General features: G+C 39.5%; 1 long non-coding RNA gene and 1 pseudogene across 1 annotated transcript; both read left to right on the top strand.

Moving 5' to 3' along the window:
• LOC125278694 overlaps positions 1–23587 on the top strand; it is a 368525-nt pseudogene that overhangs the window by 279101 nt on the left and 65837 nt on the right.
• Positions 15405–16029, top strand: LOC125248986. The gene is made up of 2 exons (XR_007180466.1): positions 15405–15558; positions 15869–16029. It is a non-coding gene; the product is annotated as an uncharacterized LOC125248986 (long non-coding RNA).

Below are 23587 nucleotides of genomic sequence, written 5' to 3' on the forward strand. Positions count from 1 at the left end.
GAGGCGGCTCAGAGCAAGGCGTACTGCAAGCAACTTGAGGCAGTTGATGTGCCACTGCAGATGGGGTCCCGTCCAAACCCCTGAAACTGCAAGCCCGTTGTACATGGCACCCCAGCTGGTGGTCGAGGCATCCGTGAAAACCACAGCATGCCGAGACACCTGTTCTAGGGGCACTCCTGCCCGAAGAAACAAGGGGTCCGACCACGGGCTGAAGGCTTGGCGACACTCCTGAGTGATTGCCACCCGGAACGTGCCGCATTGCCACACCCATCTCGGGACTCGGCCGTGAAGCCAGTGTTGAAGCAGTCTCATATGAAGCAGACCGAGCGGTGTTGCAGCCACTGCGGCCACCATATGCCCCAAGAGCCTCTGAAAGTATTTCAGTGGGACCGCTGTCCTGCCATTGAACGTGTTCAGGCAGTTCAACACCGACTGAGCACGTTCCTCTGTGAGGCGTGCTATCTATTCGACCGAATCCAACTCTATACCGAGAAAAGAGATCCTCTGCACCGGGGCGAGTTTGCACTTTTCCCAGTTGACCTGAAGTCCCAACTGACTGAGGGGTCTGAGCACCAAATCCCTGTCTTCGCACAACTGACCCCGAGACTGTGCTAGAATGAGCCAGTCGTCGGGATAGTTGAGGATGCGAACACCCTGTTCTCTCATGGGAACAAGGGCTCCCTCCACGACTTTCGTGAAGACGCGGGGAGACAGGGGCAGCCCGAAGGGTAGGACTCTGTACTGATATGCTCATCCTTCGAACGTGAACCGCAGTAAAGGCCTGTGTCGCGGAAGAATCGAGACATGAAAGTACGCGTCCTTCAGGTCAATCGCTGCAAACCAATCCTGGGGACGGATGCATTCGAATATGCGTTTCTGCATGAGCATCTTGAACGGTAGCTTGTGAAGGCTCCGATTCAAGACTCGCAGATCCAGGATAGGTCATAACCCACCGCTCTTCTTGGGTACAATGAAGTAGGGACTGTAGAACCCTTACCTCATATCAGCTGGAGGGACCGGCTCTATCGCGTCCTTTGCCAGTAGGACTGCGATCTCCGCACCGCAAGACAGGGGCAGACATCTTTCACTGTAGTGAAGAGGACGCCCCTGAACTTGGGGGGACGCCGGGCGAACTGAATCGCATAGCCGAGCCTGATGGTCCGAATGAGCCAGCGAGACGGACTGGGGAGCGCTAACCAGGCTCGCAGAGACCGTACAAACGGGACCAAAGGGACCACCGGCGTACAGACAGTGGGGCAGCGAGGTGGAACACAGGGACGCGGCTCGGGGGGCTCTCTTTGTGAGGCGGCCCGAAACGGTGTCACAGTGTGCTGGGCAACACTTACCTGGTTCCACGGTTGGACAGAGGGAGCAATCAAGGCTTTGTTTACCCGCTGCTCGCTGCTGTCCGCTGGCGACAGAAGAGGGGGATGAGAGTGGTGAGGTTTTTCTCCTCCCACTGCTCTCCAAGCCCTCTTCAGACCTGGGGATGGAGGAACTACTCCATACTACTACTTTTTTTTTTTTTTTGGGAAATTTTTTTGGGAAATTTGGGTACCAACAGAAGCAAACCCAATAAAAGGATTTACCACCCGGCCCTCCTCCGGGGGGGGGGAAAAGAGCAGCCCCACCCATCTCTGGGTCACCCGTCTCAGGGGTGATTTTCTCACCAACCACCTACACAGCAGCAGAAACGGGAGGTGTCATCTCCCCACAATGGACACAGTAGAGCAGGCTGGGCCGGAGTTTTATGCAGGGGATGACACCCTTGGCGACGAGCAGACTGAGGGGCGGCCCAAGAGGAACTCAATGGTTTGTCATGGGAAGCTCCCTGGTCTGCTACTAACTGAGGAGAACCGCTGGGCTCAGTCCTCGACAGTGTCACAGAAAAGGCCACCTCGTGAGATGGGAGCATTGAGAAAGCATTAGCTTGACAACCTCTCGCACCTCACAAGGTAAGCCAGGGGCGCTTCTGGACCACTGAGGTGGACATCGTCTGGCTGAGGGCCTGCGCCGTGACTTTGATCATGGTTAGTCAACAAGCGCAGCTCAACCCCAGCTCAAAACAACCCTCATGCATAAAGAGTGCCTTGGCCTCACATGCAGGGTGGGAGTGGTCTGTGTACAGCCACCCCAACCAAGAGGGCAGTAAGAGAGGAAAAACTTATGCAGATTTTGGCACTTTTGGCGTTCCATATTTATGGCACCAAAATACCTTCATACTGCCAAGTTTTTTGATGTTCATCCGGGACACCCGGGAAAGCATGGCTGTAAACTCCGAATCTGAGTCAGCATAAGCGCACACCATCACAGTGGGCAGCGTCACCCTCATTTCCAGATCAAAACAGCACTCTCTCAGATGCTGCAATCGACATTTGACCCTCAGCTGGAGCCCTGAATGAAATGCTAGGTTCCCCTCCGAGAAGGACCAGCAATCCAATCCAGAAACAGCACAGCTTGCAATGCGCTACAGAGGAAGGAGTCCTAGGGGGTTGGTCCCCTGAAGGAACCTCATGTCACCCAAGCCATATCAGCAAAGTAGACCTCTTCTGGTGCACCAGAGAGGGCGCTACAATGGAGATTAGGCAAGGGAACCGCGCATCAAGAGCGCCGAGCGAGCGCTGGGTTGCCGTGACAACCCGTGCTGCAGCCCGACAGCTCCACGGCACACGACACGCAGAGGAGTGAGAGTTTTGCTCTCGCTGATCTCACCGTTCTCCCAGAGTTAAAAAGATGCAAATCTACTTGTGTAAGCTCTTTTAAGGAAATAATCTTTTAGGTGCCGAAGCACGCAGGGGAATGACCATTGCAGCACAGACAAGGGATAGTGCAGCCTGTCGTACGTCTAGGGTTGCCACCTTCAATACAGAAAAATAAGGGACGCCTGCCGCAGCGGGGGCCACACCCCTCGGGGCCACGATGACGACGGCCCCAATGGCATGCCAGTGGTGGTATATCATAACTTAAAACATGTTTTCATAAAAATATTAAGATTGATACCAATGGACATTATAATAAGATATCTGCTATTGAAATCAATGTGAACAGATACAATCAGTCTCTCACTATCACAATTTAAGTGGTCATATTGAATACACAGCTATGACAATAATAAACATAGGCCAACACCTGCATTAACTCAGCTGCTGTAACCCAGAGGGGAGTAGGATAAGAAATTGCTAATTAACTCGAGTAATTTTATAGAGTGATGTGAACAAAGATTTTGGCTAAAATATGTGGCATTGTTTGCAGTAACACCATCCAAACAGTGAAACCACACCTAAATGACATAATATCTACAAACATTTCTTATTTAAGTAAAACACTTGACAACATTTTTATTATTGATAAGTAAATATATTTATGTATTTATTTATTCCATTTTTATATAGTCTATTGTTAATTCTATAGTATTGAATGATGCAATTATTTAAATTGGTTAAGCATAACAAATAGTTGTTTATTTTATTCACATAGGTACTTTATTTTATTTTGTATTACTTTATTTTATTCACATAGGTTTTGATTAAATATGTATTAAATATATCTCTCTTAACTCTTATTAAAGTAATGCTTATGTGTCTGACTGTACAACTTAACCTTAATAAACAAATCATACCATAACATGATTAATGTACATTATTAACATTATTTCTTAATAGGCAGCATATGAAACATTATCAATTAAAAAAAATGTGGTGATAAAAAAAAAAATCTGGACCTGCCTCCGCCATCATTTCAACTGGATTCTCTGACAAAAGAACCGGCGAGGCAGCGTCCCGCCCTCCTCTGACTCTGATTGGCTGTGATTCACGGCCCGTGAACCTGAAACAAACCAATCAAACCAATGATGGCAGTGAGTATTACCCAATCAGGGGCAGAATAGGACACGTCTTCACACAATGATTTGCATGGGATGCTGCATAATGTGGACCTATGTAAAATACGAGACAAATCGTGTCCCGTATTGACTTCATTTTGCCTGTAAATACGGGATGATTCCGTATTTCACGGGATGGGTGGCAACCCTACGTACGTCGAACGTGACCGACTGAATGGGAACCAGTATCATATATACATTTCAAAGAGTTTGTTCTAGTCAGTTTGATGTTCATTCACACCATGAGGCTTCATGAAGTCAGAACAATTACTATGAACTTTGAACAACACACAATCTTTACTAAATAAACTGAAATGATTACTCATTTCACCATAGCTTTACACAACCAGCAGAAAGAGAGCAGGCGGAATAAAGATAAGCAATCTGTAGCAGTTTCACTGTTGCTGTCCATTGGTCACACGTTAATTTAGCAATTTCTAGTATTGCATTATTATTGCGTCCTTCTCATGAGCATTTGATAATTTTTTACTTTATTAAGTGTGAGCTGAATCTCTTTTTATGGCCTATTTTAACTGTAAAATTAAACCTACTGTTACGTGTGCTGGTGCTGTAGAGACGAGATGTAATCGGATATCCACAAACAGGGTATTTATTCACAAACTCAGGAGAAACACGCAATACACACATTGAATAACATTAAGAACGGACAGGGAGTGAAGGGAGTGAGTCCATTATAAAGGGAGTGCAGATGATCATGTCCAGGTGCAGGTGATGAGTGATGATGGGGAGATGACGAGGGAAATGAGTGCAGGTGTGGAGACAGGAGGATCTTGGGAAATGGAGTTCAGGAGACGAGGGAACTGTGACAGTACCTCCCCCTCCCGGTAGGCGCATCCTCGTGCCGTAGATGGAACAACCGGGGAGGGGGGGTGGGCGCACTGGAGACCTCACGCAGGTGCAGGGAGAAGAGTGGACAGGAACGGAAGTCTCCAGGACGGGTCCATGGGTCCAGGCAGCCATGGCAGGTCAGAGGCCGTGGGCGGCCATGGAGGGTCAGGACCCTTGGCAGGCCATGGAGGTTCAGAAGCCTTGGCAGGCCATGGAGGGTCAGAGGCCGTGGGCGGCCATGGAGGGTCAGGAGCCTTGGCAGGCCATGGAGGGTCAGAAGCCTTGGCAGGCCATGGAGGGTCAGAGGCCGTGGGCGGCCATGGAGGTTCAGAAGCCTTGGCAGGCCATGGAGGGTCAGAGGCCGTGGGCGGCCATGGAGGGTCAGGAGCCTTGGCAGGCCATGGAGGTTCAGAAGCCTTGGCAGGCCATGGAGGGTCTGGAGCCTTGGCAGGCCATGGAGGGTCTGGAGCCTTGGCAGGCCATGGAGGGTCATGAGCCTTGGCAGGCCATGGAGGGTCAGGAGCCTTGGCAGGCCATGGAGGTTCAGAAGCCTTGGCAGGCCATGGAGGGTCTGGAGCCTTGGCAGGCCATGGAGGTTCAGAGGCCGTGGGCGGCCATGGAGGGTCAGAAACCTTGGCAGGCCATGGAGGGTCTGGAGCCTTGGCAGGCCACGGAGGAACAAATGATAAGTTGGGTTGCTGAATATACGATCCCTTTCTTCAAAATCACTCTTTGTAAATGATATGATTTTGGGTGAATATCTTAAAAACACAAATCCACCACTGTGTGTATGTGCATTTCTTACTCTTAGAGTCATCTTTGAGCAACTGATGTTATGTATTTATGATTTCTGAATTGGCTTCTAATTGGTTATTTGTGTAATTGGCATGATACATTTTAACCTGACAAATAAATGTTACATTTCGATTTATTCTGGACTCTCCTGAAATCATTATGACCAGTGGATTATGGGAGTCTAAAGGCTGATTTATACTGCTGCATCAAGTGTAAGACGTCGCTATGGTGTGAGTTTATGTGCCATTTACCTGTTGCAAAGAAATGTTATTTGCTAGTTAAAGTCATATAAAGATGTTTGAATGCTGCTTAGAAAGTACCTGCAATCCTTAAAATGGTGTTAATGTAGAAACAAATGTATTTGACTTGACTCAGCGTGAGAAGAGCAAAAGTTGTGAAAGTTAGGTTCCTGAATTTAATGTTTTGTAACCAACAACAGAGCTTATCGAGAGGATACATGGGGTGAAGAAAACGTGTTGAAATCACCAGCGGAGATGAGATAGACGAAGACTACAGTGAAGAAGAGCAAGAGTGCTAGAAGAAGACAGAACATGGGGAAAAAAAATAGTTGACTGCATATCATGTTTGCAATTGGTTCAAGCCACATTTACCTTCAGATCTTTATTTGTTAAAGAGACTGTCCATGTCCTGATCAATGGCTTGTTTAGTGTGACTCAAAAAGAGAAATAACTGAATGAAGTCTTTGTGTTTAATGCATGAATCTGGAGTAAAAGATTCACACTTGCATGATTAGAATCAGCTTTCTAACTTATTTTCTGCTGATATCAACTGAGAATCAACATCCCAAACGGGATCGGCGTGGGTGGGAGTAGGATCCGTGGTCTGTAACAGATTTACTAACAGCTTTCACCAGCGCAAAACTTGCATTCTCATGCTAATTTACCATGTTTAGTATATCTGGCCCTATAGGTGATTAATGAAGAAAGTAAAATGTGAATTTCTAATTATTCATCAGGTATGAATTCCTTAACAACATGTACTAATAGTGTACATTAATGTGTTAATGGGTCAAAGACATGTATTTCAGCTTCCAGCTCATTATTAATTTATTATTGTGGTTATGATTATGGTTGACAACCCTACTAATATTACTTATTACTTAAAAATTAGTTAATAGTCTTATGCCTCAACAAGTAAAATCATTTCATAATGATAACTTTGGAAATCATTAGATAATGATTAAAACAGACAACTGAAAGATGAAATACATGGCTTCAAACACGTATCAAGAGAGATCAGACATCTCAGTAACATGCAGATCCTTTCTGATTGGCTGACACGCATCTTACGTAACATGAGTACACGTATTTAAGCCCACAATATAGTGGAAAAAGAATACATCAAGAGTTCAAGAAAACAAGACACATCTCTGATATACTATCCAGCAGAAACACTCAGTTTGCTGTTCGGAGCATATTTCCTGAGGTTTGACTTTTCCACATTTACATTTATTTCACTTTTAGCCGACTAAAACCCATTTAATCATTTTTGATTTGTGGGGCATTCTGGGAATGTTAGTTCTGTTGGAACATTCCCAGAAAAGAGCTTAGATTTTATTTTATTATTTGGTTATTCAGAATGTAGATTATGTTTTATGTTGTTTGGTGAATTAATGATGCTAAAATGCTCAATGCAGAAGCGCTTAACATGTTTTAATGCATTCAACAGTAGCTAATGTTGGAGGAAACACCTCATCGATGATGCAAGATCCAGAACGTGATTAAGTCATTTTGAAAAGTGATTATTTTTGGAAGACTTTTATTTTTGACGGGTGTTGAGGCTGTTGCACGTAGAAGTGTGTGTTGAGTCATGTTGAGAAGGTTACCTCAATTGAAGTTTATTGGGGTGTTTAAGTCAGTTAAAGGATGCAATCACTGTTTTTGTGAACTTTGACCCGTGTTTCACAGTTTAAGAGTTTTTTGCTTTTTCCCGTGGATTGCATTAGCTGCTGGAGTGACGCAGTAACACGAGAACTGTTAGTGCATATAAAGTACAAATCTGCTTGATTAGAGACATTTGAAAATATTTGTTACATTTTTTAAATATTTGTTACTTTTGTACTTCTTACGTTTTGATTGAGAAGCAGTTATGGATTAATTAGATGCACAGATTGCAATTATCTTGGCCGATTACGATATTTTTTTGTGAGTGTGACCTGCCAGTGCTGATTTTTGCCAATTCTGATTTTCTCTCTAAGAACTATTATTGACAGCATAACACAAATCTTGTGTTTTGTCTTTTGTTAAAAAAAATATCACCTGCATCTGTGTCCTTCCTTCTCAGAATCCTGACAGAGACAGCTCTATGTATGGACAGGCAAATATGTCTGCTTGTAAATTATATATGTGTACAGATGATGTTGAAATAACACTTTACTTATCTTTCACCACTTGTGGTGTAAATATAGTAATGCTACAATGAAAAAGCTCCAGTTGGCATGTAATGATGGTTTAAGAATTTAGCTTAAGATCCCAATGTGGACAAGTGAAGCCAGATGTTTGTATCTAATAATCAGAGCCGGCCCGTTATATAGTCAGTATAGGCAAATGCTAAGGGCGCAATCTCGCTAGGGGGCGCCAAAGAGGCTGGATGCGTGGACAGGGGCGGATCTACCGGGGTGGCATCTGCCACCCTAAGAAAAAGTTTTGCCGCCCCATCTGCCACCCCAAAATTATCACAGAATAAAATATGTAAGCAGTGTTTCAAGTACTGCTTTTCAGGAGCGGCGCTTCAATATGATGACCTAAAAAAATTGCGTAATGCAAAGTAATGGCAAGAAAACAAGTCTTTAAATAAATTTTGCATGATGGCTACATGCAACGCACCCAGTGTGCTTCATTAACAAATGACTCTTATAAACAGGTTCTTTCAGAGTCAAAAACACAGCGCAGCCAAGTTCACTTACGATTTTTTCCCATATTTGTACGTTAATCGGAAAATTACTGCTTCCCGGCTAACTCAGAAGTCCTGTGAGAAATGTAATCTCATCCGAATATGTCTGAGATTAATTTTCATAATTTTGGCGAGCTGATTCAGCGACCGCCCGCTCCACTTTCATCATGGATAACGGTATTTTTGCCATCTGACGAAACAATAACATGAAATCAATACGGAGATCCCAATCACAGAAAATAATAGCAGAGTAAGTAAGAATCTAAATGTATTTTAGTTTTCTCGATTGCTAACACATGATAAGTGATTCAGTTGGCCCAGTTTCCCTAAACCATACATTCAGTTCTCAAAACAAAGAGAGAGCTGAATGAATAATTTACAGGGGTTTTAAACGTACACAGTACCAGTAGGCTACTTTAGATGAGGGAAATTTCACGTTGTACACCCTCAATGTTGTGATTGTCAACTTTCTTTGTAGCCATTTGTTATATGCATACTGTATTTTTTGCAGCGCTGAGAAATGATTGCCAAGGGATATAGTCTTGTGTCAGAATACGAATACACTGCTATTGTACTGTACTGTAATGAAATTTAGCCAAATGTGCAGAGGATGCTGAATTTACTTTTACTGTAATTGACAGTATACTGTATTGTGGTGCATACCAAGTTCATACTTATTTTTCTCATCTACTGCAAGATCAATTTATAATAGTAAAATGAAAAAGAGGTATTTTTGTTAACCGTGTTATATGAATTGATCTCACTAGTGTTCACTGGGCAGTGCAGTAGTCTGTGTATTTGTTAAGTTTTGTGTGTCATCTAATGCCAAAGTTTGATTTTGTCAGACAAGAATAAGTTTTTGACTAGAACATTTTATTTTGACCTGGACGTTTGAGGTTTGTGCAAGTTGGTGTATAGTTTTGATATTGTGTTTAGTTGTGAGAAAATGTTGAATTGTTCTCATGAATTGTGCGTTAGCAATCAAGAAAAACAATAGAGACTGAAAAGTTTGAAGGACAAATTTATGTTGGCTTGTCATAAACCCAACTTCAAGTCTTGTTTAAAAAAAAAACATAAAAACTTTGTTCAGTTAGGCTGGAATATAGAGGTTCTGGGTGATTGCTACAGTGTTGCTAGGTGGTTGCTAGGAGATTCTGGGTGGTTGCTAGGCTCTTGCTATGCAGTTGCTGGGGTGTTGCTAGAGTATGTGTTTGATAGGGTGTTCTGGGTGAACACACACAGACATTCCCACCTCTGTTAATAACAGAAACTCAAAATAGTTTTGTTGCTCTTTAACTTGCACTAAAATGTGATTTATACCATTGAAGTAGCCTGTGTATATTAATAAAACTGCTCATCTCCTTTAGTGATACAAGCTCAGACACATTTAGAAGTTTTTCATATAGTGTATTTACTTGGTGCCATGATGGATATTGAAATTTTGTTATTTATTAATTTTCATACAGTATATAGATACTTTCTGGTAATGCAATGTTTGTGAACACAATTGTGTATGTAAGGCTATAAATCTCCAAAAACTAAGCACGGGTGCTTGCTTTGGAGTTGCCACCCCTTTGCCACCCTATAAGTATTTTTCTACATTCGCCCCTTTGGATAAATCGCACTATAAGGGGGCACCAAAAAAAAATCTTGCCTAGGGCGCCAAAGAGGCTAGGGCCGGCACTGCTAATAATATTCCTACTATGCATGCTTGTCAGCCACCAGCTCAGTCACCTTCCCCGCACTACATTTCCCAGCATCCCTCCTGATCCACACCTGCACATCATTACCTGCACTCTCCATAAAGACTCTCTTCTCCTGCACTCCCTTGTCTGGTCCTGTCGATGTGTATCAGTATGTCTAGTGTACGTCAGCTTGTGTGATAATCTTCACGACCCTACCTGTTACTCTAGCTAGTGATAGGCAGATCGAGGCTTCCTGAAACACTGAAGCAGTTGAAGCAAATGTGTCGTAATGTGTCGAGGCTTCGAAACAATCTGACACCCGTCTCCACAGTGACCCCTAGTGGTCAGAACAGTGTAAATGCGCAAAACTCAGGCCAAACTAATAAGATTAAATATAGATTGTGTGTATAATATGTGTTCTTTTATCAATTTTCAAGGCTTGTTTCTCTGTTCAATGGCTCAAGATAAACAGGCAAATAAGAGATTAATAACTACCATCATTCATTTTAACTATTCTAATGTCTAATTAAAACATCTACAAATATATAAAACTGATCAGAGATCAGGTAAAGCCCACAGAAACTTGTTCAATAGTTCTCTTTTCACTTTCACTTTATCATCGCCCTCTACTGGTGAACCAATTTCAATCTGTTGACGTGATGACGCAATGAAGCCTCATTTACTGAAATCACATGACTTTGGCAGTTTGATACACGCTCCGAATCACTGATTCGAAACAAAAGATTCATAAAGATTCGGAGCTTCATGAAGCAGTGTTTCGAAATCGGCCATCACTACTTACCTAGTGATCCTGATTTATCTCCTGTCTTCTGTTCCTTGTGTCGTTTCCCTGGATTCTCCACTCAGCCTGCATCACCGTCTTCACTGCAATACAGGGACTGTATTACCACCAGCTAAGTTCACCATCTGCCATTCAGTGACTGTTTCCTCTTACCTGTTCACTTTTAGCCTGCTCTCTAATACCTCCAATAAAGCACTGTTTGTTTGCTGCTCGCCTCATCTGTCCTCTTCTGTGTGCGTGACAATGCTGTGTTAAGGAATTATATGTATAATTTCATGTTGTCACAATACTGGAATTTCTAACTTTGATAATAATATTGATATTCGATACCATTCTCAATACCACAGGGAAAAAAACTGCAGAGGACTTGAAGGTCCAAATTGCAGTTTAAATGCAGTTTCAAAGGGCTCTACATGATCCCAGACGAGGAATAAGGGTCTTATCTAGAGAAACGATTGTTAATTTCCTAAAAAAACAAAAACAAATCTTCTCTTTAACCACAAATGATCATCTTGCACTGGCTCTGTGATCCACCAAGTACAAACTATATAAAAACATTGTTTGTACACATTGAACTACTGGTTCTTGTCACAAAAATACAAATCTTTGTAATAATTATTTGTGTATAATTGTGTTTTAAATCTAGTCAGAGTTCCAGTGTTCTCTGAGAAACAATGGCGGTTCTGGACTGTCTATCTGTCTATCTTTCTTCTGGATCACTTTGAATGCTTCAGGTAAAACTATTATTCCACGTCTCACATCATAACTGTTATTTTAACTTTTGAATTGAAGCACATCTGGGACTCTGTAATGACTGATCAGAAGCAGGAATGATCTAATACAGTATGTGCACCTGAGAAATTATTCATTCTAATTATTATTTATTTAGTTATTTAATTATTATGATAATAATAAGATAATAAAATAACAATCTTTATATCATTTATCTGGCTAAAAGTTGTTGATTTTTATGAATGGATATTATATTATTAATTTTAACAATAATATACAACACCAAATATGCCTGTTAATTTGCAGTATATATTTATTAGTAGTTGTAGTAGCACTACTGCTAGCAGTTCTGTTTTAAAAATGTGTATTTCTTTCTTTTTAAGTGGAAACGCGTCCTTTTGAAAAGGAATAAAGATTGTGGCAGTAAGTCTTCTCTTGTCTTCTACTCTTGTCAGTCTGTATGTCTAGTACAGTACAAAATGTCCAAAACCTTTGCATTTCTCCACCTTAAGCAAGTGTGTGTAACACCTGATGATCATGTTCTCCAGCATGCTTTAAAATGTTTTAAAGAGTACATTGGAAACTATTTTAACTCCTTTGTTTATTCTAAGGTACACTATGTAGCTTTTTTTTTTTTCTTTTTCAAAAAAAAAAAAGTCAATACATCATCAATCCTTCTTAAAAAACATGATTCACTGATTCACTATGGTAAGTCTATTAGAAGTGTTTATATTTGTAGACCAGTCAGAACAGTTTTCCGACATACATCACTCACCTGTGCATGTCTCGTCACATCCGTAAATAGAGAAAAGTTGCTGTCTGGTGTGGGAGTGGCACAGGTTTGCTGTCACAAGAGCAAGAAAGGAAGAGATGGAGCAGCTGAATCTCCAACCTCTGGAGAATCGCCCGTTTTAAACAAACACCGAACAGAATAGAAAGGAGAGTCTGCGGGAGAATGTGACAGAGCTCGTAATAAAACAAGAATCAACATTAGCTCGGCTTTAGATGACGAGAACTGATGGATCTGAAATGTTGTAAAAGTGACATGGTGATTAAGGAATTTTTGAGGTATTTAATTCCAGGACCAGATAGACTGCCATATGTAGCTCCAGGGGCGGATCTACCAGGGTGGCTAAGAAAAAGCTTTGCCACCCCATCTGTCACCCCAAAATTATCTCAGAATAAAATATAAATGTAAGCAGTGGCGTTTCAATGTGATGACCTAAAAAAGTCAGCATAACACAAAATAATGTGTAATATGGCAAGAAAACACGACTTCCGGTTGCAACACGCCCATGTGTAGTCAGCTTCATTAACAAATGACTCTTATGAACCGGTTCTTTGAGAGTCAAAAACAAAGAGCAGCCAAGTTCACTTACGATTCTCCCCCTATTTGTACATGAATCGGAAAATGACTTTGGCGAGCTGATTCACCGCCCGCTCCACTTTCATCATGGATAAATTCTTTTTGTCATCCGACGAAACGATAACATGAAATCAATAAGAAGATCCCAATCACAGAAACTAGTTAGGAAAGACTCTAAATGTATGTTATTTTTTTCTCGATTGCTAACACTATAAGTGATTCAGTTGGCCCAGTTTCCCAAAACCATTTGTTCAGTTCTCAAAACAAAGACACATTTCTCAAAACGTTTAACAATGACTACATTAGGTAGTAAAATGACACACCAGTCAAAATCTGAGAGAGAGAGTGCTGAAAGACTCATTTACAGGGGATTTAAACTTAGAATAGTGACATTTCCCTCATCTAAAGTACTATGTACAGTAAAATGGAGCATGTTGTACACCCTCAAACTTGTGATTGTCAACTTTTTTTTTAGCCACATGTTATGTGTACTCTATTTTTACAAAACTGAGAAATGACTGCCTAGGGATATAGTCTAATATAAGAAGACCAATATACTGCTATAGTACTGTATATACTGTAATGAAATTTAGCCAAATGTGCAGAGGATGCTGAATTATACTGTCAATTGCAGTAAAAGTAACTGTATTGTGGTGCATACCAAGCTCATACACTTTTTTCTCATGCTTTTCATCTACTGCATGATCAATTTATAATAGTAAAATGAAAAAAGAAAAAAGAATCCCTCCAAAAGTTCATTGCTGTATTTTACTGTATCTGCATCTGTAAATGTATTTTTGTATAGTGTAGTAGACGTTGAGCTGCAAAATAATTCCTGAATCCCAGTAGGCGGTATTTTTGTTACAGTGTTGTATGATCTCACTAGTGTTCACTGGGTAGTGCGGTAGTCTGTGTATTTGTTACGTTTTTTGTGTCATCTGTTGCCAAAGTTTGATTTTGTCACAAGAATAAGTTTTTGACTAGGAACATTTTATTTTGACCTGGAACTTTTGTAGTTGGTGTACAGAACTCTAACAGAGTTCACTGTACAGCATCTTTTGTGAAGCGTCGCCTTCATCTCCACAGTCATGCAAAGACAAAGCACAACTGAAACAGTGTTGCATGCCTTTTTGTTTTTTAACCAATAAAGGACCAAAAGTTACATAGTGTACCTTTAAATGAAAGTTATTCATTTAATTTCATGAAAGGTCATTAAAGGTAACAACATAATAACAAACAAAATTTCCATTTAACAGCCTGTGCGACAGGATGGACTGCCTATGGATGCAGATGCTTCAAGTTTTATAATGAGCTTCGAACATGGTCTTCAGCCTGAGGTATGATACATTCAGCTTCTGATATGACATAAAAATAAGAATATTCTTGGATTAACTCTGTAAACATCTGTGACACCTGTCAGTTATCATAGGAAAGTCATTTCAACTTGTTCCTCAGGTTAAAAACAAAATATATGTTAACAGTAAAGAAATGACAGTGGAGCTCCAGGATGTGAACAACACATCACTGTGATAATACTGAAACATCATAATGGTCTGAAAATACAGACACAACACATTTCATATTATCATGAGAGGATCACTTAAAAACTTTATCTATGTGAAGTTATATATAATCTATAGACAGTATAAGCAGAACCTTTTCTAGAAAAGTAGTCCCACCTCAAATGGCAGATTTTATATTTCACGGGTAACATAATAAACAAAAAATAAACAACACAGTGAGTAAACATTGTTTCGATGGTAACTGAAGGAATGTCACAGATTTTGGCAGATTCATTTAAAATAACAAGTTATTTGTGTTTGCTCATGTCTCCGCCTCTACAGTATAGGTGTTTGTCCTATGGTGGGAACCTTGCTTCTGTACACAACCATGAGGAGTACATGTTCATAAAGAACCTGATTAGACGCACAACTCATGCATCAACACCTACCTGGATCGGACTCCATCATGTTGATGAGGTAAGTAATCATTATTTTTTCATAATACTTTCTGTGCTACTGGGCATTTACCATTACATTAAAACTCATTTAATAAATTTTTCAAAACACATGAGCATAGATGTGTTTTAATCATTTATTTTTGCTCCTCAGAACAGTTAGTTTAGTGCATTGGCAGCCATGAGAGGCCATGATAATGTCATACTCAAGTGTTTGTGTTGTGAAACTCGATGTGAAATAGAGTGGCTGATAGAGATAACTGAGTGATTTAACCCTTTCTTACACAGTTTTCACGTATTCTTTACTGATACCCTTTCTGTGAAACAATTTCTGTTTAGATTTCTGACAGTGGGGTTAAAGTGGGGTTAGGGTTCATGAGGAATCATCTTTTAGATAAATAAAGATAAAATGAAGCCATGTAAAGCTGTGGACATAAACACAATGCTGTTTTTTTCTCTTCTGTTCATAGTCTAGTTATTGGTTCTGGAGTGATGGAACCAGAATTATCTATACAATATGGTCTCCTGGACAACCCAGTCGCGGTAAAGATGAGAACTGCGTTGAGATGAACTCTGCCCGTAAGTAACTTCTGTTAATGCTCATGAAATAACATGATAAATGATCCGTCAATCTGAATTGTGTTAGACCATCAGAAGATTAGCAGATACTGCTTCATGTCATACTGTATATCCAGAAGATAGAAAATAAACTTTTTCATCACAGCTAAAAATGTTTTGTGAACATTCATTACAAAAACATTGTTGCTGATTGTTTTCTAGACATCAAATACTAATATTTCTGTGTCTACCATACTAAATAAACATTATTTAGTTTTTTTTATAATACACAAATGATAAAAACAACTATATTTTTCCTGTCTTTCAACAGATGGCAACTGGAATGATGCGATCTGTAAAGTAGCTAAGCCCTTTGTGTGTGTGTACTGAACCAGCATGTGAAGAATCAATGTACAAGAAACAAGCTACTTTGATTCATTTACTTTCCATTAGAAATGTTTAATGGAGGCTAATAAATGTGTTAGAAAGGTTTATTTTGTTTGTTTGATTTTTATTTATTTATTTGTGAATGATAATGATAATTTATAATTATCACTCTACGGTCTCTCTCTTTTCACACCAGGAGCGCCGCACATGATATTTCTGATCAGGTAGATTACAGTAAATGTCGAAAAATAGGCTTTCTGATTCATAAAACGTTATCATTTACATTAGTTTAATTATTTAAAATAGGAAGGCTGTTTGCGTCGTTGAAGCAGAAACATCCAGTGTGTCCTCTCACGCCTCGCCCCCTAGCTGAGCTCCTCCTCATACCTTTGCTTTTCACCACCGAATCCTGGAGAAAACCTGTAGAAATTAAAAATAAATAAATGAATAGGTAAATTAATGTGATAATAGGAAAATAAATAGACCGAATGCTGCCCGGTCCTGTACTTCCTGTCGATTGCCTCTCTGCTGTGATTTGGCCTCGCGCTGAGCCAGTCTGTGTAGACGGGTTGGTTCTGGCTATTTTTCTTTTTCTTTTTATTCTGTTTTAATGAACTGTACTTTTATTTGTATTTAACCCTTTATGATTCGTCCGTGTGGACGAATGCATCGGCACAAATAGGATGTATTTCTATACTGCCTACGAACTTTTAAACTTGAATTCAGCCTTTTGTCTGAATTCAAAAACGTACAAAAACTGTACTTAGTTAGGAATTGCACGTCGGCCCCGTTATGTTCATCGGGGGATTCGAGAAGTCTCGATACCAGCCGTGCACTTAACAACTGTATCCAGAGGTGGGTAGAGTATCAAGAACCTGTACTCAAGTAAAAGTACAAGTAGGGTAGAACGGGGCTAAAGGCGCCTTTGATTTTATTTTCCTCTAAACCACTAGATGGCACAAAAACTTGCCGCAGCACTTTCTGCTTTATATCCGCTTTTCAGAATGCACATGCAAATTTGACTGATCCTTACGGAAGAGGATTAGGGCCAAGCAATAATAAAAAAATAAAACCATCTCGAGATTAAAGTTGTTAAATTTCAAGAAAAAACGCGTTAAATTACGAGAACAAATTAGTTAAATTATGAGAAAAATGTTATAATTTAACAAATTTGTTCTCATAATCGAATGACTTTTTTCTCGTAATTTAATGAGTTTATTCTCAACATTTTATCTCAACTTTTGTCTCGAAATTTAATGACTTTTTTCTCGTAATTTAACGAGTTTATTCTCAACATTTTATTTCGACTTTTTTCTTGAAATTTAACTACTTTTTTCTCGTAATTTAACGAGTTTATTCTCAACATTTTATTTCGACTTCTTTTTTCTCGTAATTTAATGACTTTATTCTCAACATTTTATTTTGACTTTTTTCTCAAAATTTTACAACTTTAATCTCGAGATGGCTTTATTTTTTTATTATTGCTTGGCCCTAATCCTCTTCCGTAGATCTTTGACGTGATCGCGGGCAGTGACGCAAAGTTAATTTTGAGGTAGTTTGATCTAATATTTAATTTTTTTTTTTAAATGTTGTTGATTTAAGTAGCAAATAAAAATCAATTTCATTAATGTTTGTATTTTCAGACAAAGGTCTTCTTAATGATTTTCAGTTTTGTTCAAGGTAATTCAAGCAACAGTTTTTCAATAACAGAAGAATATGTAAAAGTCTGGTATTTGGGGTAAAGAGCGCCGTTGCTGTTCGGGGAAAAGGCACAATAATTAACATGATAATGAATCGCTGGCTGACTTTTCCATTTCATAACATGAAATGGTAGATTCACATAGCAAATATCATATCAGATTGGGTATCCATCTTAGAGATAATACCCATATTCAATGAAACAATCAAATTAAAAAAATATATTATCATTTCATAATAAAATATAATTTATTGTTACTACTGTAAATGTGTGTATATATATAATCTAAATATTATGGGATCTCCTTCAATGCTTTCAGAATCTTTACTTTTTAAAGTAATTTTGTTTATGTATTTTTTTAAATAGATTTTTATATTAACATAGGCCTATTTTAATGATAGTATATTTATTGAACACAAATTAATTATTTTATATTAAACAGCCTTTAGCCCCGTTGTACCCTACTTATAGAAATATTTACTCAAAGTAAAATAATCTTAATAGTTACTCGAGTATGAGTAAAAAAGTATACAATGAAAATCTACTCAAATAGCTCGTTACTAGTTACTTATATATATATATATATATATATATATATATATATATAATTGCATTATTTAGATATTTAAATTATTATCATAATTAGCATCTTTGCAACAAACACAGAAGAGACAAGCATTATTTCTGGCATCTGTAGCCCAAATATCATTGCATGTCTTTTGCTACAATAACATATACAGCTACATTTGAAAGAAGAGAGAAACTCTGTGTGCTCGCGCTCATAACCTCTGAACATCTGATCACAAACAATGATCAGATACACATTGACGGATCTTCTTCGGTCTGTTCTCCAAAATGTAATCAAATATATTTCAGCAGGCGCGAGTAAACTGGTTAATTGTGTCTACGCAAAGGCGTTCATTTTCAAGACGAACAGGTTGTCGCGCCGCCACTGCGCAATAGGCTATCCACAAATTACCATTTCATACGTATGAATTGAAATCAAATGAACACAGACAGCATACGCAGATCAGCTAATAAAGATCTTCATTGCTGGCAAACAATTGGATGCATTTGCAGATTTGCTTTTAATTGACTGTAGATCCACTGCCACTTTATTCAACGCTCCGAGTGAGAAACCGCTTCAGACGATTCAGTGCGTGCAGGAAATGAATCATTCAAACTGATTCGCGAACCAATTTAGACAGTTTTACCAACTTGTTTGATCAAGGCTGCGTTACACTCTAGTTTTAGACACGCACTCGCGAACTTCCCTAAACAATTCCCCTCGGGGGAATCCCTGCCGCCATTTTGAAGTGCGTTCCACTTCGTGAAGTGGACGGGGGAAGTTTATATGGACAGACCCTCGCTCTCTTGATTTTGACTGAGGGAACGAGTCTACTTCATGCAACACGTTTATGACGTCACCGCATATCGCGTTTAATTTACCCCACCACAAACAACTCTAAGATATATTAATTATTTTTTTAAACATTTAAAACACACATATATACATATAGAATGCTGTATTAAACAATTTTGTAAGGGGAAAAAATAAATAATAAATCAGCTCCATTGTGGATTCCAAGTGATCGAGGGCTTAGGACGTTCCAGTTCAGCCCATTGCAAAGGTTCCGCCAGTAGGGGGCACTCGTGCAACATAAGCAGTGACGTACATCCGAGTCAACGAGACTGAGGGAAGTTAGCGAGGGAAGGGCATTTACAAAAAGAACTGGAACGCAGTTCTAGTCTTTGAACAGAATCGACTCAAAAGAGAGATTTATTTGTGAATGGGGCATCATTCATGAAAAAAGAGACAGAGCACTTGAAGTAAACTACGTATATCTTAACATGTACAGAAATGCATTAAAATAAAGTAACGAGAGGAAAAAGTAGTACAGATTTTTTATTACCAATCTACTAGGGGTGGCACGGTTCACAAAACCCACGGTTCGGTTCGTATCACGGTTTTAGGGTCACGGTTTTCGGTTCTGTACGGTTCTTGTTGTTATTTTTTCTTTTAATCTTTAACACTCCAGAAATTTCCTTCAGCATAAGATATATAGCTTATTAGCTTAATTATCCACAATTTAGGATACAGTATTAACATTTTTTTAATGTAATCATGCAATTTAAGCACATTATTGGGACCATCTCTGAGTAAAAGCTAGGTGAGATTTTCGATAGGAGGAGCCTGATTCGACCACCAATCTCACAGTCGAATCTTCGCAGAGGTGTTATGAAACGAGATATGGGGGTGCTCAATATCTGATTTTCCACAGATGTACTGATCTCTCCCAATAGGTTATACAACCTATTATGTTAATGCTGTAAATAAAAATGTGACAAGAAAGAAGCTTTTAATAAATATTTTTAATGTGTGTGAATAAATCCAACCACCCCTGTGACAGATTCAAATTTCACTTCTATGATCCGTGACTGACAGAGGAGCATCTTGGCGGCAGGGATTAAATCTTTAACAATGTCTGGGATAAGAGAATCTAAAGTGTAGAATTGGATGCACTTTGAAATTGTAAAAGATGATCCAAAAACGTATGATGCAAGTTGTGCCAACAGCTCATGTCCTATACAACTCAACGACAAACACCGCGGCGCGTTTCTGCCGGCCAACGTTAACGAGTGACTATAGCGCGCAAAAGACTCAAACGGACACAGGCAGATCGAGTGAAAGTCTGGATTTTTTCAATCAGGTAGGGTACAAGTGATTTCAAAACATTTCAGCCGGTTGTAATTTGATTTTTGGATACTGTGAATGTTTAGCTAAAAAAACTGCCACTCCAGTTTAGTATTTATTGTCTCTGCAGTTAAAAAGACAAAGTTGACAATTCTGGCTATACTTTCGTTATCGTAAGTAACATGAAATCCAAAATGTTCCCACACACCGGATTTGAACGACATGGGCGCATCCGCCAACTCCAGGCAGCCTGCTTTATCTCCTCCACTTGCCATCTCTGCAGCACTACTCCACTTTTATTGTCTTTATGTATGTTCACGCGAAACTGTCTGAGGACGGGGATACATTGCGCATGCGTCAAACCATGCGACGCACACAAGAACCGAACAGTTCGAGTGTGTTTTCATGTACCGTGCCACCCCTACAATCTACTCAAGTTAAAGTAAAAGTACCCACATTTAAATCTACTCTAAAAAGTACAAATTTTCCAAAAAACTACTCAAGTAAATGTAACAAAGTAAATTTACTTCGTTACTACCCACCTCTGACTGTATCCTGTCATTTTGGTCAACTGCTCGTCGCTGTACCAACAAGCCAGTGGCTACGAGGGGCGGTATTAATCTTGACCACATCCGCTCTCTGGACTATTCATCTGTTAAGACTGTTGGCCAATGTGCCAACAACTTCAGCTTCATCGCCAGCTACATTTGCACTACTTGATGCCAGATCTCTTTAAAACAAAACTTTTATATTGAATGACTTCTTCAACTCCAGGAACTTGGGCTTTTTATTCTTGACAAAAAGCACAAATGTCAGGGCATGTCAAAACTTCTCCAGGCCTCAAATCAGCCTCAGACTCCAGAGGGTTAAGCTCCCAATGTAGACAAGTGAAAGTATCTAATAATATTCCTACTATGCATGCTTATAAGCCACCAGCTCAGTCACCTTCCCCACAGTACATTTCCCAGCATCCCTCCTGATCCACACCTGCACATCATTACCTGCACTCTCTATAAAGACTCTCTTCTCCTGCACTCCCTTGTCTGGTCCTGTTGATGTGCATTAGTATGTCTAGTGTACGTCAGCTTGTGTGATAATCTTCACAACCCTACCTGTTACTCTAGCTAGTGATGGGCAGATCGAGGCTTCGTGAAACACTGAAGCAGTTGAAGCAAATGTGTCGTAATGTGTCGAGGCTTCAAAACAATCTGACACCTGTCTCCACAGTGACCCCTAGTGGTCAGAACATTGTAAATGCAACAAAACTCAGGCCAAACATGCATAAAATACCTTTTACAAATGTATTGCAAATGTTTTATTGAAAGTAAAATCTATCAAATGCAATTAACTAATCATCTAATAAGATTAAATATAGAGTGTCTGTATAATATGTGTTCTTTTATCAGTTTTCAAGGCTTGTTTCTCTGTTCAATGGCTCAAGATAAACAGGCAAATAAGAGATTAATAACTACCATCATTCATTTTAACTATTCTAATGTCTAATTAAAACATCTACAAATGTATAAAACTGATCAGAGATCAGGTAAAGCCCTATAGACACTTGTTCAATCTTCCTCTTTTCACTTTCACTTTATCATCGCCCTCTACCGGTGAACCAATTTCAATCTGTTGACGTGATGACGCAATGAAGCCTCGTTTACTGAAATCACATGACTTTGGCAGTTTGATACACGCTCTGAATCACTGATTCGAAACAAAAGATTCATAAAGATTCAGAGCTTCATGAAGCAGTGTTTCGAAATCGGCCATTGATCCAGTGATCCTGATTTATCTCCTGTCTTCTGTTCCTTGTGTCGTTTTCCTGGATTCTCCATTCAGCCTGCATCACCGTCTTCACTGCAATACATGGACTGTATTACCACCAGCCAAGTTCACCATCTGCCATTCAGTGACTGTTTCCTCTTACCTGTTCACTTTTAGCCTGTTCTCTAATACCTCCAATAAAGCACTGCTTGTTTGCTGCTCGCCTCATCTGTCCTCTTCTGTGTTTGTGACAATGCTGTGTTAAGGAATTATATGTATAATTTCATGTTGTCACAATACTGGAATTTATAACTTTGACACTATACCTACGATACTGATATTGATATTCAATACCACAGGGAAAAAACTGCTAGAGCAATCAGGCCTGTAGTCATCAAAAGATAAATATAACAAGGCTCGAACATGATAATAAGGTTTATTTTTACATTAACAAAACCACCTTGAGGTAGTGCACTTGTTCAAAAGCTTGAGATTATTGCACCCAAGCATTCCAGAGTTTGGGAGCAAAACAAGAAAAAGCCCGGTCACCCATAGAACGTAAACGCGTTGAAGGGTTAGGAGCAGGAGCAGCTAAATCTCCAACCTCTGGAGAATCGCCTGTTTTAAACAAATACAGTGGAGAGTCTGCTAGAGAAAAGAGAACGCGACAGAGCTCGTAATAAAACAAGAATCAACATTAGCTCGGCTTTAGATGGCGAGAACTGATGGATTTGAAATGTAAAAGCGTTGCGGTGATTAAGGAGTTTTTATTACTCGACAGATGAGTGTAGCGATAAGTACAGTTACTTAATTTATGGGTAAAATATGAATATAATTAATCATAAAGCTTTATGTCTAATTATTATGCATATAACGACCCAAGGGGGAATTAAACATATATTGTGAATTAATTACAACGAATTATAATCAATTACATATATGATTAGTTCTGCTTTAATAATTGTTTAGAGAAACTGGAGAATCTGCGGTTTTTGGTTTCCTCCTCTGAAGACAGCTGAATACACGTTTGATGGTCTTGTTTTCTATGTATTTCAACTTGTTTTTATGCCACTTCAGAAGCTTGGGAACATGAGTTAGTCTAAAACTCATTATACATATAGAATATTCTGGTATATTCGTGTGACTTCTGCAGATGTGTGTACCATGAAAGAGTGCTTATTAATGCTTTTTTTTAAACAATTTTTAAATTGATTATTAATATATACACTCATGGCAGGACATATTGAGAAAGCAAGAGAGAATGAGAATAAATAAAGTTAAGCATTTGTGTGTTGTAAAGTCAAATGTGTAGCTGTGGGTGAAAGATTGGCTAGTTTAGTTTTCCTCACACGACAAAATTACAGATAACGTTTAAAAACAGTCTCAAAATGAGTTCTAAAACAGCTAAACTCGATTGAAACATTTGCAAAAATGCCTAAAACTATTGGGCTTGGAGAAACGAATCCTCTTAAATGTGCTCTCTGATGGTTCTGGTCTGGGTCCAA

Source organism: Megalobrama amblycephala, linkage group LG1, assembly GCF_018812025.1.
Source record: "Megalobrama amblycephala isolate DHTTF-2021 linkage group LG1, ASM1881202v1, whole genome shotgun sequence".
Lineage (NCBI taxonomy): Eukaryota > Metazoa > Chordata > Actinopteri > Cypriniformes > Xenocyprididae > Megalobrama > Megalobrama amblycephala.